This window comes from Engystomops pustulosus, chromosome 7 (genome assembly GCF_040894005.1).
Source record: "Engystomops pustulosus chromosome 7, aEngPut4.maternal, whole genome shotgun sequence".
Classification (NCBI taxonomy): Eukaryota; Metazoa; Chordata; class Amphibia; order Anura; family Leptodactylidae; genus Engystomops; species Engystomops pustulosus.
In genome coordinates, this window is record NC_092417.1 from 120,254,295 (window position 1) to 120,270,712 (window position 16,418).

Consider the following 16,418-nt stretch of genomic DNA (forward strand, 5'->3'; position numbering starts at 1 on the left):
ATGCATTTATTTGTATAACAAAAAGGTGCTGCTGTCAGTAAATAGCAGGCGCTAATATGTAGATCATAAAGGTGCTGTTGTCAGGGTATAGCACACACTAATATGTAGCTCATAAAGGTGTTGTTGTCAATTAATAGCTTCCAGTAATACCTTGATAACTGATGCTGCCATTGAATGGTGTCCAGAATACCTTGATCAGAAAAGTGGTGTCACAAAATAGTTTGTTACTGCAGGTATTTAAAATGAGGAAGCAGGAATAAGGGGACAGGAATGTGGTAATGGTGCCGCAGCTGGTGCTGCATTGACAGGATGTGTTCTGTCTCTGCCTGCTCCATGTTCCTCTGTTACAAGTAAGCACTAGAGTGTGCAGGGTGTATTTGTAAAATCCTATAAGCAACAAGATTTTGAGGCATTAGTCAATTTCATCTCTCTCTGTGGAATTATTTTGCCATGCTCATCCTCAGTTGGAAGTGCAGAGTCCTCCACCTCACCCCTTCAAAGTAGCAAAGCCGTTTCAACCACAAGTCAAGGAGAAATGAGTCATGCAGTATGATAACTCTTGTAGATGGGATTGCCTGGACCATCAACCTGCCCCTGTAGCAGAGATGGGGATTGTACTTAGATGGGGATTGTGTTGCACACGATCCGCTTTCATGTGACAAAAATCGTGGGTGGGGGGGGGCAGCCATCAGATGATCCAACGGATTCGGACTGAGTGAGGGATTTAACTTTAAAATTGTGTTGCAAGAGTTGCACTTACATACACTGGGAAGAAGAAGGTAAACTCCGGCGGACCTGAGCGGGGGAAGCGACAGATGCAGGATATCGGGCGAACGATCTTAATGAATCACGCCAGAGTACATTATTGTTGGAACAATGCACTTCGGTTGAACTCCTTGGACAGGTAAGTAACAAAACTTGTCTAATATGCATGCTGTGCCACTAGTCAATAAAGGGTGGCCAAAGTCTTTTCAATCTGAGAATATCTCATATATGACCATGCCACTGCAAAGTAAATGTGAGCTGCAGTAGGTGAGACACCTAAGTCTCCCCCTGTTGCTTCTGTTTGTCCAGCCTGTTCCACTATCCCCTGAGTCATGAGGCCACTTGTCTACTGGCAAAGAAAGGACATGACGACATCACCACTACCACAACCAGCACCACCATGACCAAGCTTGCCCACAACAACTATTCAACACTATATGCCCCAAATCACGGAGAGGCTACAAAAGTTTTGCCCATCAAACACACAAGCTCTAATCCTTAATAGGAGCATTTCCAAATTCCTTGCCTTTGAAGAGCTCTCATTCAGGCTTGTGGAGATGGACTGCTGTATTGATCTGATGGTGTTATGTAGTTCCCAGCCGATTGTACTTTTCTTGGCAGGCAGTTGTGTTCTAAATCAGATGTGCCCTCCACAATGCTATTGATCCTGAGGTGCACCTATCAATTGACATGTGGACCAGTTAGCACAGGCAGGGACATTACATCTCCTTAAGTTCAGTAGAGGCTTGATAACTGGAACAAGGAGTTAAAATTTTCAGAGGAGCCACTGACCAGGAAAGCACCCACAGAAGCCAAAAGTTTATATAGTCAGAAATGTCAGTGCTCTACTCTAAATCAATAACAATCGATGATCAATCTTGCCACCTCTTCTTAAGGTTAAAATAGAAGATTTTCTTGGTTTCTCACTTCACCTTCCATTATACTCCACTTTGTCTCAGGGTTGACCCCGTTTCACTTCCGTGTCCGTGGTTCACTGCTGATCCTATTGTGGGAGCAATGGGTAGATATATACTTACAAAATCACAACAAAAACATGTGTGTCAAAAACATTAAAAATGCCAAACACCGCCCGACCTAGGGGCCTCCTTGGGACATGGCATTTGGCGCAATCACAGGTGTTTAAATATAAAATTTACATAGATACCATACACTAAAAAATCTAAAAAACAAGATCCAAGAGAAGATATATCATACTGATGTAATTTCATAACATAATCCAACATTGTTCTGATGATATGAACTAGCCATTTATCACATGTTTTTTTATGCTCACTTCTAACAATTCAAAATGCAGTGATTGACAGGTGTATCAGGGTTAAGGTTCTTATCTATCCACTCCTGTTATTTCACGTTTATACATTCTTATTTTTAAAAGTTATCTCGCTGATAAATGTGAAAACAGTACGTTGTTCTGACCAATCCTGAGTCTTGGCTCAAGGACCACAAAGCAGCTCAATTCAGGGAACACCAACAAAACGCCCCCCTCTTTTGTCCAATCTCAAAGCTTCTATTTTTAGTTGTCATGTAGATTCAACATTGTCATATCAAAAGGCGATCAGTCCAAGATCATTATATTGGACAATATAAGCAGGTAAAATTATTACTCTCTGGAGCAATTTTAAATAGGGATTATTGTAAACACAACTAGTTTCTACTTCATATATTAACCCCTAAGGCAATGAAGTACAAAATATGGTAAAATACTTTGTAGAGATTCCAAATATAGTAAATATTACTATTGTCAGTATGGATGTGGTTACTATTGCGGTTGTAAATACAGTTGATATAGCAGTCATAGATAAGATTTATATATCGCCCATCCATCTTCAAAAACTCCTAATCTTACCATGTCTATTATTTTTGAGGATTTAGTTTAGGAAACATTTTATCTCAAAATCTATATTCAGACCATATGGTTGTGAGGTTTCCAGTAGGTATATCCAGAAGCTTTCTCAAATATTAAGTTTTTTATTTATATCTTCACCCCTCCAATTGGCCTTCACAGTCTCAAGACCAAAAAAATTCAGCACTTTAGGGTTCTGATTGTGTTTGTCCTGAAAATGTGCCGATAGGCTACGCGTCTTCAAACCCTTTTTTACATTTCTTACATGTTTTCCTTGCCTTATTTTCAGTTTATTACTAGAGATGAGCGAACACTAAAATGCTCGGGTACTCGTTATTCGAGACGAACTTTTCCCGATGCTCGAGTGCTCGTCTCGAATAACGAACCCCATTGAAGTCAATGGGAGACTCGAGCATTTTTCAAGGGGACCAAGGCTCTGCACAGGGAAGCTTGGCCAAACACCTGGGAACCTCAGAAAAGGATGGAAACACCACGGAAATGGACAGGAAACAGCAGGGGCAGCATGCATGGATGCCTCTGAGGCTGCCTAATCGCACCATTATGCCAAAATTATGGGCAACAGCATGGCCATGACAGAGTGACAGAATGAAGCTAGATAGCATCTAAAACATCCAATAATTGACCCTGACACTATAGGGGACGGCATGCAGAGGCAGCGGCAGCAGGCTAGAGAGTGGCATGGCGACATACCCTAATTGGACTCAGGCTTCAAACCAATGGGTGTCAGAGAGGAACCAAAGGAGGTGAGCAAGAAGCGCTCAAATAATATCGGTACATGATAAAAGTTTGCCAGTATATTTTGTGGATTACACAGCAGGGTGGCGACAAAGTTAACATGGAAGCCATGAAAACAACCCAAAATTCTGCCTGACACATCTCGTTTGATAAGGGGACCATGTATGCTTACAGTTCATGCCAGTCGCTGCACTGGCTGCCAGTCTCCTTTCGAATACAGTTTAAAATAATAATAACCCTCATCCATAAAGCTCTGTATAATGCTGCACCCCCCTACCTCTCCTCTCTTATCTCAGTCTATCGCCCAACCCATGCTCTTAGATCCGCCAGTGATCTTAGATTAACCTCTACCCTAGTGCGGACCTCCCACTCGCGTCTCCAAGACTTCTCTAGAGCTGCACCAATTCTATGGAATGCTCTGCCCCGCACTATCAGACTAATACCTAACCTCCAAAGTTTCAAACGTGCTCTTAAAACCCATTTCTTTAGGCAAGCCTATAACACTCATTAACTGCATGAAGTTTTAACTCTTCTACTAACCCGTCCTGTGTCGTCCTCCCATCTGTTATCCAGCAACCAACAGGCACCAGACTTCTCTGCAGTCCCATTCACCCTGGACCTGGTATATAAGATGACGGCTGAGTGGTTCAAGCGACAGCAATTCCATTTATTATATTTTTTTCTATTCCCTAAGAAGAATGGCTTGACCATTAAATATTCTTTTACCTCGTGTTACCCCATCATCTTCATAAACCGTAAGCTCTGGCGAGCAGGGACCTCACTCCTGTTGTTCCATACAAATGTTGTGCTCTGTTACATTACATTTGTATTTGTTTCCTATGATTTGTAAAGCGCTACAGAATATGATGACGCTATATAAATAAAGATTATTATTATTATTATTATGGAGGCAGTGAACTAGTAGTAGATTAAAGGTGCTGCAACTATGTTAGTTGGATCTTGGGATGGAGCCAGGCGAGCTTTCGCCAATCCAAGCCCCTGTCTCTAGGCTACTCCCCAAACAGCACTTCTAAGAACCTTTTGTATAAGATCAAGTGTAGTAGCGTTCTTATAAGTTTAGGATATGGCGGGTGAGGGGAATGTAAACAGATGCGCAAGAAGCGCTGAAATAATATCCCTAAATGGTAAAAGTTTGCAAGTATATTTTGTGGATTACACAGCAGGGTGGCGACAAAGTTAACAACTTTGATGTGGAATGCCCTGTAATAGCTCTTGGGCGGTGTGCCTTTTATCGCCTAGGCTCAGCAGTTTCAGCACCGCCTGCTGTCGCTTAGCGACGGCACTGCTGCTGTGCCTAGAGCTACCGACTGATGGCGCCATGCCCACGGATGGTAATTCGGAGGAGGAGGAGGTGGAGGAGGGGTGGGAGGAGGTATAGTAGGCCTTTGAGACCTGGACCGAGGTAGGCCCCGCAATTCTCTGCGTCGGCAGTATATGACCAGCCCCAGGGTCAGACTCGGTCCCAGCCTGCACCAAGTTAAGTGTAGTAGCGTTCTTATAAGTTTGGGATATGGCGGGTGAGGGGAATGTAAACAGATGCGCAAGAAGCGCATGATGCGCATGGAGCTGGCGCTCCGCTGCCAGGCGAGCTTTCGCCAATCCAAGCCCCTGTCTCTAGGCTACTCCCCAAACAGCACTTCTAAGAACCTTTTGTATAAGATCAAGTGTAGTAGCGTTCTTATAAGTTTAGGATATGCCGGGTGAGGGGAATGTAAACAGATGCGCAAGAAGCGCTGAAATAATATCCCTAAATGGTAAAAGTTTGCCAGTATATTTTGTGGATAACACAGCAGGGTGGCAACAAAGTTAACAACTTTGATGTGGAATCCATGAAAACAACCCAAATTTCTGCCTGACACACCTCGTTTGATAAAGGGACGATGTATGGAGGCAGCTATATGGACGACTTTTGGAGGTAGCAATGGAGACAACGTGTGGAGGCTGCTATGGAGACAATTTAATTTGGATAGTGCCTGTATGTGGCAGTCCCAAACATTTTTCAAACCAGAGGAGCAGGTAGGTGGCCCTCCAGTAAAATGGAATAGATTGAGTGCCTGTATGTGGCAGTCCCAAAAATGTTTCAAACCAGAGGAGCAGGTAGGTGGCCCTGCAGTAAAATGGAATAGATTGAGTGCCTGTATGTGGCAGTCCCAAAAATTTTTCAAACCAGAGGAGCAGGTAGGTGGCCCTCCAGTAAAATGGAATAGATTGAGTGCCTGTATGTGGCAGTCCCAAACATTTTTCAAACCAGAGGAGCAGGTAGGTGGCCCTCCAGTAAAATGGAATAGATTGAGTGCCTGTATGTGGCAGTCCCAAAAATGTTTCAAACCAGAGGAGCAGGTAGGTGGCCCTGCAGTAAAATGGAATAGATTGAGTGCCTGTATGTGGCAGTCCCAAAAATGTTTCAAACCAGAGGAGCAGGTAGGTGGCCCTCCAGTAAAATGGAATAGATTGAGTGCCTGTATGTGGCAGTCCCAAAAATTTTTTAAAACAGAGGACCGGGTAGGTGGCCCTCCAGAAAAATGGAATAGATGAGTGCCTGTATGTGGCACTCACAAAAATTGTTTCAAACAGAGGACCGGGTAGGTGGCCCTCCAGAAAAATTAAATGCATGAAGTACTATAGCAAGAGCCAGTGGGCCCTGTCAAAAAATAGCCATTTTCCTCTGCTTTACTGTACAAAGAGGAGGAGAAGGAGGAAAATGAGGAGGAGGAGGAGTGGATCAATTATTCAGGTTGAGCTTCCTTCACCTGGTGGAGATTGGAAATTCTGAGAAATCCAGCCTTTATTCATTTTAATAAGCGTCAGCCTGTCAGCGCTGTCAGTCGACAGGCGTGTACGCTTATCGGTGATGATGCCACCAGCTGCACTGAAAACCCGCTCGGACAAGACGCTAGCGGCAGGGCAGGCAAGAACCTCCAAGGCGTACAGCGCCAGTTCGTGCCACATGTCCAGCTTTGAAACCCAGTAGTTGTAGGGAGCTGTGTGATCATTTAGGACGATGGTATGGTCAACTACGTACTCCCTCACCATCTTTCTGTAAAGATCAGCCCTACTCTGCCGAGACTGGGGACAGGTGACAGTGTCTTGCTGGGGTGACATAAAGCTGGCAAAAGCCTTGTAAAGCGTACCCTTGCCAGTGCTGGACAAGCTGCCTGCTCGCCTACTCTCCCTCGCTACTTGTCCCGCAGAACTACGCACTCTGCCGCTAGCGCTGTCAGAAGGGAAATACTGTTTCAGCTTGTGCACCAGGGCCTGCTGGTATTCATGCATTCTCACATTCCTTTCCTCTGCAGGGATGAGAGTGGAAAGATTTTGCTTGTACCTTGGGTCCAGGAGAGTGAACACCCAGTAATCGGTGCTGGAATAAATTCTTTGAACGCGAGGGTCACGGGATAGGCAGCCTAGCATGAAATCTGCCATATGCGCCAGAGTACCAACGCGTAAGAATTCACTCCCCTCACTGGCCTGACTGTCCATTTCCTCCTCCTCCAACTCCTCCAACTCCTCTTCTTCTGCCCATACACGCTGAACAGTGAAGGACTCAACAATGGTCCCCTCTTGTGTCTCGCCAACATTCTCCTCCTCTTCCTCCTCATCCTCCTCCACCTCCACCTCCTCCGATATGCGCTGAGAAACAGACCTGAGGGTGCTTTGGCTATCAACAAGGGAATATTCTTCCCCTGTCTCTTGTGACGAGCGCAAAGCTTCCGACTTCATGCTGACCAAAGAGTTTTTCAACAGGCCAAGCAGCGGGATGGTGAGGCTGATGATGGCGGCATCGCCACTGACCATCTGTGTTGACTCCTCAAAGTTACTCAGCACCTGACAGATATCAGACATCCACGTCCACTCCTCATTGTAGACTTGAGGAAGCTGACTGACCTGACTACCAGTTCTGGTGGAAGTTGACATCTGGCAGTCTACAATCGCTCTGCGCTGCTGGTAAACTCTGGATAACATGGTCAGTGTTGAATTCCACCTCGTGGGCACGTCGCACAACAGTCGGTGAGCGGGCAGTTGGAGGCGGCGCTGCGCTGCCCTGAGAGTGGCAGCATCTGGGCTGGACTTCCTGAAATGCGCACAGATGCGGCGCACCTTCGTGAGCAAATCAGACAGATTGGGGTATGTCTTGAGGAAACGCTGAACTATCAGATTTAACACATGGGCCAGGCATGGCACATGTGTCAGTCTGCCGAGTTGCAGAGCCGCCACCAGGTTACGGCCGTTGTCACACACAACCATTCCCGGCTTGAGGTTCAGCGGTGCCAGCCACAGATCAGTCTGCGCCGTGATGCCCTGTAATAGCTCTTGGGCGGTGTGCCTTTTGTCGCCTAGGCTCAGCAGTTTGAGCACCGCCTGCTGTCGCTTAGCGACGGCACTGCTGCTGTGCCTAGAGCTACCGACTGATGGCGCCGTGCCCACGGATGGTAGTTCGGAGGAGGAGGTGGAGGAGGGGTGGGAGGAGGAGGAGGCATAGTAGGCCTGAAACACCTGGACCGAGGTAGGCCCCGCAATCCTCGGCGTCGGCAGTATATGAGCAGCCCCAGGGTCAGACTCGGTCCCAGCCTCCACCAAGTTAACCCAATGTGCTGTCAGCGATATATAGTGGCCCTGCCCGGCAGCACTCGTCCACGTGTCCGTGGTCAGGTGGACCTTGTCAGAAACGGCGTTGGTCAGGGCACGGATGATGTTGTCTGACACGTGCTGGTGCAGGGCTGGGACGGCACATCGGGAAAAGTAGTGGCGGCTGGGGACCGAATACCGAGGGGCGGCCGCCGCCATGAGGTTGCGAAAGGCCTCGGTCTCTACTAGCCTATAGGGCAGCATCTCCAGGCTAAGCAATCTGGAGATGTGCACATTAAGGGCTTGGGCGTGCGGGTGGGTTGCACTATATTTGCGTTTCCGCTCCAGCGTCTGGGGTATGGAGAGCTGAACACTGGTGGATGCTGTGGAGGATCGTGGAGGCGACGATGGGGTTTTTGTGGCAGGGTCCTGGGCAGGGGGCTGACTATCAGCTGACACAGGGGAAGGAGCAGTGGTGTGCACGGCCGGAGGTGAACGGGCTTGTTGCCACTGAGTGGGGTGTTTAGCATTCATATGCCTGCGCATACTGGTGGTAGTTAAGCTAGTAGTGGTGGAACCCCTGCTGAGCCTGGTTTGGCAAATGTTGCACACCACAGTCCGTCGGTCATCCGGTGTTTCCTTAAAGAACCTCCAGACTTCTGAAGATCTAGCCCTCGCCGCAAGAGCCCTCGCCACGGGAGCTTCACTAGTTGACACATTTGGCGCTGATGCACCAGCTCTGGCCCTGCCTCTCCGTCTGGCCCCACCACTGCCTCTTCCAACCTGTTCTGGTCGAGGACTCTCCTCCGTCTCAGAAGCACTGTGTTCACCCGGCCTCTCAACCCAGCTTGGGTCTGTCACCTCATCATCCTCCGATCCCTCAGTCTGCTGCCCCCTCGGACTTCCTGCCCTGACAACAACTTCCCCACTGTCTGACAACCGTGTCTCCTCATCGTCGGACACCTCTTTACACACTTCCACTACGTCAAGAAGGTCATCATCACCCACAGACTGTGACTGGTGGAAAACCTGGGCATCGGAAAATTGCTCAGCAGCAACCGGACAAGTGGTTTGTGACTGTGGGAAGGGTCCAGAAAACAGTTCCTCAGAGTATGCCGGTTCAAATGCCAAATTTTCCTGGGAGGGGGCAGACTGGGGGGGAGGAGGCTGAGGTGCAGGAGCTGGAGGAGTGGCGATTTCGGTGACATGGGTGGACTGCGTGGAAGACTGACTGGTGGTGGACAAATTGCTCGAAGCATTGTCAGCAATCCACGACATCACCTGTTCGCACTGTTCTGGCCTCAACAGTGCTCTACCACGAGTCCCAGTAACTTCAGACATGAACCTAGGGAGTGTAGCTCTGCGGCGTTCCCCTGCTCCCTCATCAGCAGGTGGTGTCTCACCCCGCCCAGGACCACGGCCTCTGACGCCTGCAGTAGTTGGACGCCCACGTCCCCGCCCTCGTCCTCTACCCCTAGCCCTCGGGTTAAACATTTTTAAAATGAGAGTTATAACTTTATTTTTTTTTTAACTTTTTTTTGTTTTTTTTTGTGTTTTTTGTTTTTTTTTTGAGTTTTTAAAACCAAACAATGCTATCCTATTGCTATGGCTATTTTCTAGCCAAGTATCAAAGCACACTACTATGCCAGATGAGATGACACTGAGTTAGTGCCTAATTGAAATCCAACCCCTACTAAATTTTCCCACTTCGGTCTTTGCTATGGATATGTGCGTCACTAAGCGCAGAACACAGCGGTCGCAAGTCTCACTACAAATTGCTCAGAATTGGCTAGTACATGCACTGCAGAAAGTACAGCCACCAGCAGATCAACCAGAAATCAAATATATAGAACGCTACTGTAGGCGTAAGTAAGCTGTTTGTATTCTCCTATGGCTATTTTCTAGCCAAGTATCAAAGCACACTACTATGCCAGATGAGATGACACTGAGTTAGTGCCTAATTGAAATCCAACCCCTACTAAATTTTCCCACTTCGGTCTTTGCTATGGATATGTGCGTCACTAAGCGCAGAACACAGTGGTCGCAAGTCTCACTACAAATTGCTCAGAATTGGCTAGTACATGCACTGCAGAAAGTACAGCCACCAGCAGATCAACCAGAAATCAAATATATAGAACGCTACTGTAGGCGTAAGTAAGCTGTTTGTATTCTCCTATGGCTATTTTCTAGCCAAGTATCAAAGCACACTACTATGCCAGATGAGATGACACTGAGTTAGTGCCTAATTGAAATCCAACCCCTACTAAATTTTCCCACTTCGGTCTTTGCTATGGATATGTGCGTCACTAAGCGCAGAACACAGCGGTCGCAAGTCTCACTACAAATTGCTCAGAATTGGCTAGTACATGCACTGCAGAAAGTACAGCCACCAGCAGATCAACCAGAAATCAAATATATAGAACGCTACTGTAGGCGTAAGTAAGCTGTTTGTATTCTCCTATGGCTATTTTCTAGCCAAGTATCAAAGCACACTACTATGCCAGATGAGATGACACTGAGTTAGTGCCTAATTGAAATCCAACCCCTACTAAATTTTCCCACTTCGGTCTTTGCTATGGATATGTGCGTCACTAAGCGCAGAACACAGCGGTCGCAAGTCTGACTACAAATTGCTCAGAATTGGCTAGTACATGCACTGCAGAAAGTACAGCCACCAGCAGATCAACCAGAAATCAAATATATAGAACGCTACTGTAGGCGTAAGTAAGCTGTTTGTATTCTCCTATGGCTATTTTCTAGCCAAGTATCAAAGCACACTACTATGCCAGATGAGATGACACTGAGTTAGTGCCTAATTGAAATCCAACCCCTACTAAATTTTCCCACTTCGGTCTTTGCTATGGATATGTGTGCCACTAAGAGCTAAACACAACGGTAGCAAGTCCCCCTGCTAATTCCTCACAAAATGGTACTAGATGCAAATTAAAATAAAAAAAGTAGAACGTTATTGTAGCCCTAAGAAGGGCTGTTGGGTTCTTTGAGAATCACTCCTGCCTAACAGTAAGCTAATAGAACACCCTAACGCTTTCCCTGACCAGCAGCAGCTCTCTCCCTAGCGGCATCCAGACACAGAATGATCCGAGCAGCGCGGGCAGCGGCTGGTCTATCCCAGGGTCACCTGATCTGGCCAGCCAACCACTGGTTGGAGTGCAGAGTCTCCTGGCTTGTGATTGGCTCTGTTTCTGGCCGCCAAAAAGCAAAACGGCGGGAGCTGCCATTTTCTCGAGCGGGCGAAGTATTCGTCCGAGCAACGAGCAGTTTCGAGTACCCTAATACTCGACCGAGCATCAAGCTCGGACGAGCATGTTCGCTCATCTCTATTTATTACCTATCCTTCCCACATATTTACGTCCACATAGACAGATAATAAGGTATATGACTGCAGAAGTATTTCAGTGCAAACAAACAGAGTGACATGTTAAAGGCACCGACTCAATATATAGTTTTTGAAAAAATATCAAATATCTTTATTTAAATTCATACTACAGACAAGTAAAAAACATTTAAAGCACCAACATGTGCAAATTCATTTCCTATGTAATGAGTCAAATCTGTGCAAAATGATGCAAGGATTACAACAGCAGCCACGTAGATATGTGCAAAAATAAGCAACGATTGCTGTAAAACCCTCTCCCCTGTAATGCCCGCACGATGCAATCAATTTCCTAGTATAATATAAAGCAAAAATAAATACAATCAAAGCTCTATATGCAGTCTAATGGCTAAATAAATGAAAAGATATCACCGGGATAACAGGAGGGGGGGGGGGCTGGCTCCTCACGCGTTGCGCCACCTAGCCCTGTGGCTTCTTCAGGGGTGTATTGCAATTTATACGATTTTTTATTTTGTATGTAGAGAGTTTGTCTCTCCCTTTAAATTCTTTAATCCCTAAATTTACATCCTCGACAATTTTTACAGCTAAAAAAGCCCTGTACTTCCATATCCTTGTTAGTTTCTTCCTTCACATAACTAGACGCAACCATATATTTAATATTATTGGCCCTTTTAAATATTGTTATTGGTTTATCAGTCAAAATTCTACCTAAAACCGGATCATTAGTCACAAGGTGCCAATACTTCTCTATAATTCTCTTTACCTCCAATGCTTCCCTACAATAATTAGTCACAAATTACACATTACATCTCCTTAACTGCCCACAAGGTTTATGTAGTGGCACTTGGCCCGGAAGCAGGAGGCACTCTGGATCACATGCTGCCCAGTTGCCTTTTCCCTCTATTATGCTTCCTTCTCTCCTGTTTTCTCATTAGTCAGAGCAGGGCCCACACCAGAACTTTTGGTAAAGGCACAAGGAAACGGCAGCAGGCTGTGCTAAAACTCAGTTTAGTGGGAATATACAATATAAAACAAAATATTTTTAAATCTTCACATATCAGTTTAGAGTCATACAGTCTAGAGGTATAATCTTTAGCTGTGTTCACCAGGTAAATACCTTATTAGTCCTTTTTTTTAATTTAAGATGAAACAGAGTCCTCCTGCTAAATCTGATCAACTTGCAATGGATAATGGGCCTAGAGACATAGTCTACCACGTAAGCTGTTTCATGTGACGTTTCGGGGGAACACTCTCACAGCTCACATTGTAGACTCTATGTCTCATCCAGTGTAATGTACTCATTATCCATTGATGTATACGTCACAGGATCACTGTGTTTCTTCTTGAATAAAGAAGGACTAATAAGTAAGGTATTTACCTGGTATTGTATATAAAGAGGGCTGGAACCTTGTAAAGGGTGTCCCTCTGCTGAAACCATGCAACAGGTATAGCATAGCATCCTTCACCATCGGATGGAACAAGTAGTAGTAGGAGGCATAATGTGACATCACCTGGTACGCAAGGATGGGTCCTCCCAGGCAAAAGTATTGACAAGTTGTATTTATATTAATATAGATGTTACAACATTTGTGTGTATACTCATGGAGATTATTTGTATTATAGTTAATGTAAAATGCCTATTTCACATATTAATACTGGGAAATGTATTGCAAATTTTGTTCCAGGCTCCATATCTGTTAATGGAGCCTGGATCCCCTAATTTGTATATAGTTTTTCATCCTGGTGGTAGATGTTTTTAAAAAAAAATTCTAAAAAAATTATATAAATGTGTAAATGTATGTAGTGTGTTTTAAAATATAATATATAAAAGGCCATTGTTGTGAACTAACCCACAATAAGTCAGTCTCAATAAAAATGATATAGACTAAAATTTCTATAGAATTCTTTGTTATTAAATAAATTGTGAAAAAAAACACATATTAAAAAATGTGCACTACAAAATATGGACCTTAAAAAAATCACTGTAAATGTTTTTACATTTTTTTTTTTACATTTTTTCCAGTGGTATAAAATGTATAAATCTATACAAACAACCTTGTAGGGTGATTGTAGCCAGCTATCTACGAATGACAACAATGTTGTCCAAATACCCAATCATTATAAAATCTAAATCTTGTATATCCAAAACATCCTAAAGATGTATGGCTGCAAACATTATATGTACAATCAAATTTCATGTTAACCAACTAACCGCAAGTGCAGTTTACATTTCACACCTGCACCACAAAAAATATCCGAGTATGTAGTAGACTCCTGAAATTAAGACAAATACAGAAAAATTACCATAAAAAAAGGCAAATGGCCCCATAAAGAGAAATGACCAAAAATTGCATTGTTAAGTAGCAGGATGACCTACCCCCAGAGGAATGATAAACTAGTCATCTCATTCAACCCACAGTACGCAGAAACTTGATCCACTTGAATTCCATCCTGGCAAGGCTCCTCTAGTTTCACTTTCTAAGTACATCCTGTCAATACCCGAGAATGTGAGTAAACTCCAATTGTTTCTGTGATGGTCCATAAAATGTTACAGGATAAATTTCAATATGCAGATCTTTTCCTGTCAGTAAGTGTCATTGTTTTTTTTAATCTCTTGTACATGTTCCAGTACCCTCACTCTCAATTCGCTCAATGTTTGTTTCATATAAATTAGATGCCATGGACATAATGCAGAATAGATAACACTTGATGTATGACACGTGATATAATGTTCAATCCTCTATTCAGTGGTGCCACTAGAATCATACAAAGTGTTAGTGGATTGCATATGAGAGCAGGCACCACAGTACCCACATGGGTAAGATCCCCATTTTGGGCCCTGTGAATCAAAGATGTATTTTGGCTCATGACTTTTCACTAGTTGATTGAGCAAATTGTCAGATCTCTGAGATGTTATGTAGACCTGCTTTGAAATTACTACACTGATGCCATGATCTGTGTGGAAGATAGGCCAAAACCTAGTGATAATACCTCAGGTAAAGATACAGGGTTCCTTATAAGAGTGTATTCAGGCAAAACAAAGGTTCAGCAAAACAAACCCTGTAGTACAAATCATAGTAAAACATTTAACCACCATCTAGTCTGATGGTTCACCATTCATTCACTCTTTGTCCGATTAAAGCTCTTGTGAATCTGGGAATTCTATTTCTACTATTGTGTCAGGGGCAGGTCTTGTGGCTATAATGGCTTTGCTAATTCCAAGTAAGGATGATTGTGGCAAAGATAATCCCACAGAAGTTCATGCCATGTAATTGACCAATGCCTCAACTTCATTGGGCCTATCAGGGAAAATCAGTTTACACTGCAGTACCAAACCATATTGTGACAGCATCTTTACATTTAAGGTCTTACTGGACGCTATTCTCAGACAATAAAATGCTTCTGATCCATGTATTAAAGTGCACTATTCTAACTCGTAACAACACTTTTCAGATCAACTTTTAATGTGTGCTATTCTCACTGACAACGCGTTTTTGATTCACATATTAGTGTGCACAACATTCTCTGACATTTATTTGCTGATCCACCAATTAGTGTGTGCAAAATCTACTGACAATCTACTTCCTGACACACTTATTAATGTGTGCAATAAATAAATAAAGTCCAAATGACGCGTTTCGGGTCTCAGACCCTTTCTCAAATACAGGAGAAATACAATTACATAGTTAATTGACCTATGACAATGCCCAACAGGATTGTGTCCCACCCCCTACGTTTAAGATACAGCAAGAAAAAGTTGGTGCACTCACTCAGAGCTGTGTAGGTGTTACCAAATTCATGAAGAATGTGCACCACAATTCATGATCAGGAGCACCCTGCACATTCCATGGCACATTTTGATAATAGTGGACCACTGTTTGAGCATTCACTTCACAAATGAGGTTTAATGTGGATAAATGTATGGTTATGCACCTGGGGACTAGTAATCCACATGAAACATATGTCCTTGAATAAGTAAATACGGGAGAGTCACTTGTTAAGAGGGACCTGGGTGTAGTAGTAGATCATAGATTAAATAACAGTATGCAATGTAAATCAGCTGCCTCTAAAGCCAGCAGAATTTTCATACATCAAAATAGGTATGGACTTTCGGGATAGGGATGTAATATTACTACTGTACAAGGTATTGGTTCAGCCTCACTTGGAATATGGCCCCTTTCACACTTGCGTTTTCCACACGTGTTTTCTGCGCGTGCTTTTGACGAGCAGAACTTTTTTTTTTTCACGCACGCACACACGCACGTGAAGAAGGCACTTGCGTGTGAAAAAGACACTTGCAACTCACGCAGCAATTGCCATAGAAAAGATAGAGCTCAACCCTGAGTCCATTTCACGCGCATCAAAAACGCACGTGAAAAACTGAGACACTGAACAAACTCTGACTGAAAACTGATTGCACTCTGATGTAAAATGTGCGTTTTTCACTGACCAAACCCTGATCGCACCCTGATCAGACTCTGACGTGATCTGCAACGCAAGTGTGGAAGGGGCCTAAGAAGTTCAGTTCTGGGCACCACTCCATAAAAAGGATGGCCTGAAGCCAGGGAGGGTACAATGAAGGGACATAGAATTGTTCAAAAGCTTCAAAAAGATTCTAGTTGCCTTTTTAAATAAAAAGAACATTGATGGTTATTTTATAAAATAAAATTTGTTTCCCATTGCATACCTTCCTCATCCAATTACTTCCCTTACTTATATCCTATTCTTCTATAACATGAAAACATTTATAGGACCATTACAAACTAAGATCACAAAACTCAGTTTATCAAGAAATAAACAAATTAAATACATATAATAATTATGTTCTAATTATACATATAATAAGTATGTTAACAATGTAATAAGAAGCAAGCTGGACATAGCTAACCATACACCAGTTAATACTCTTTTATACTTCGAAAACAGAAAAAGGGAAAGTTGTGTAAACATTAAAATAAGCAAGAAAAATGATGATGACCAACAAAGGCTTTTGATTCTCATCAACGTAAGGAGTCCAGTCTTTTAAGGATTTAATTTTTAGCTCCTAGTTAGACAAAAGAAGTGCTTATGAAATGCTTGATGCATAAAACA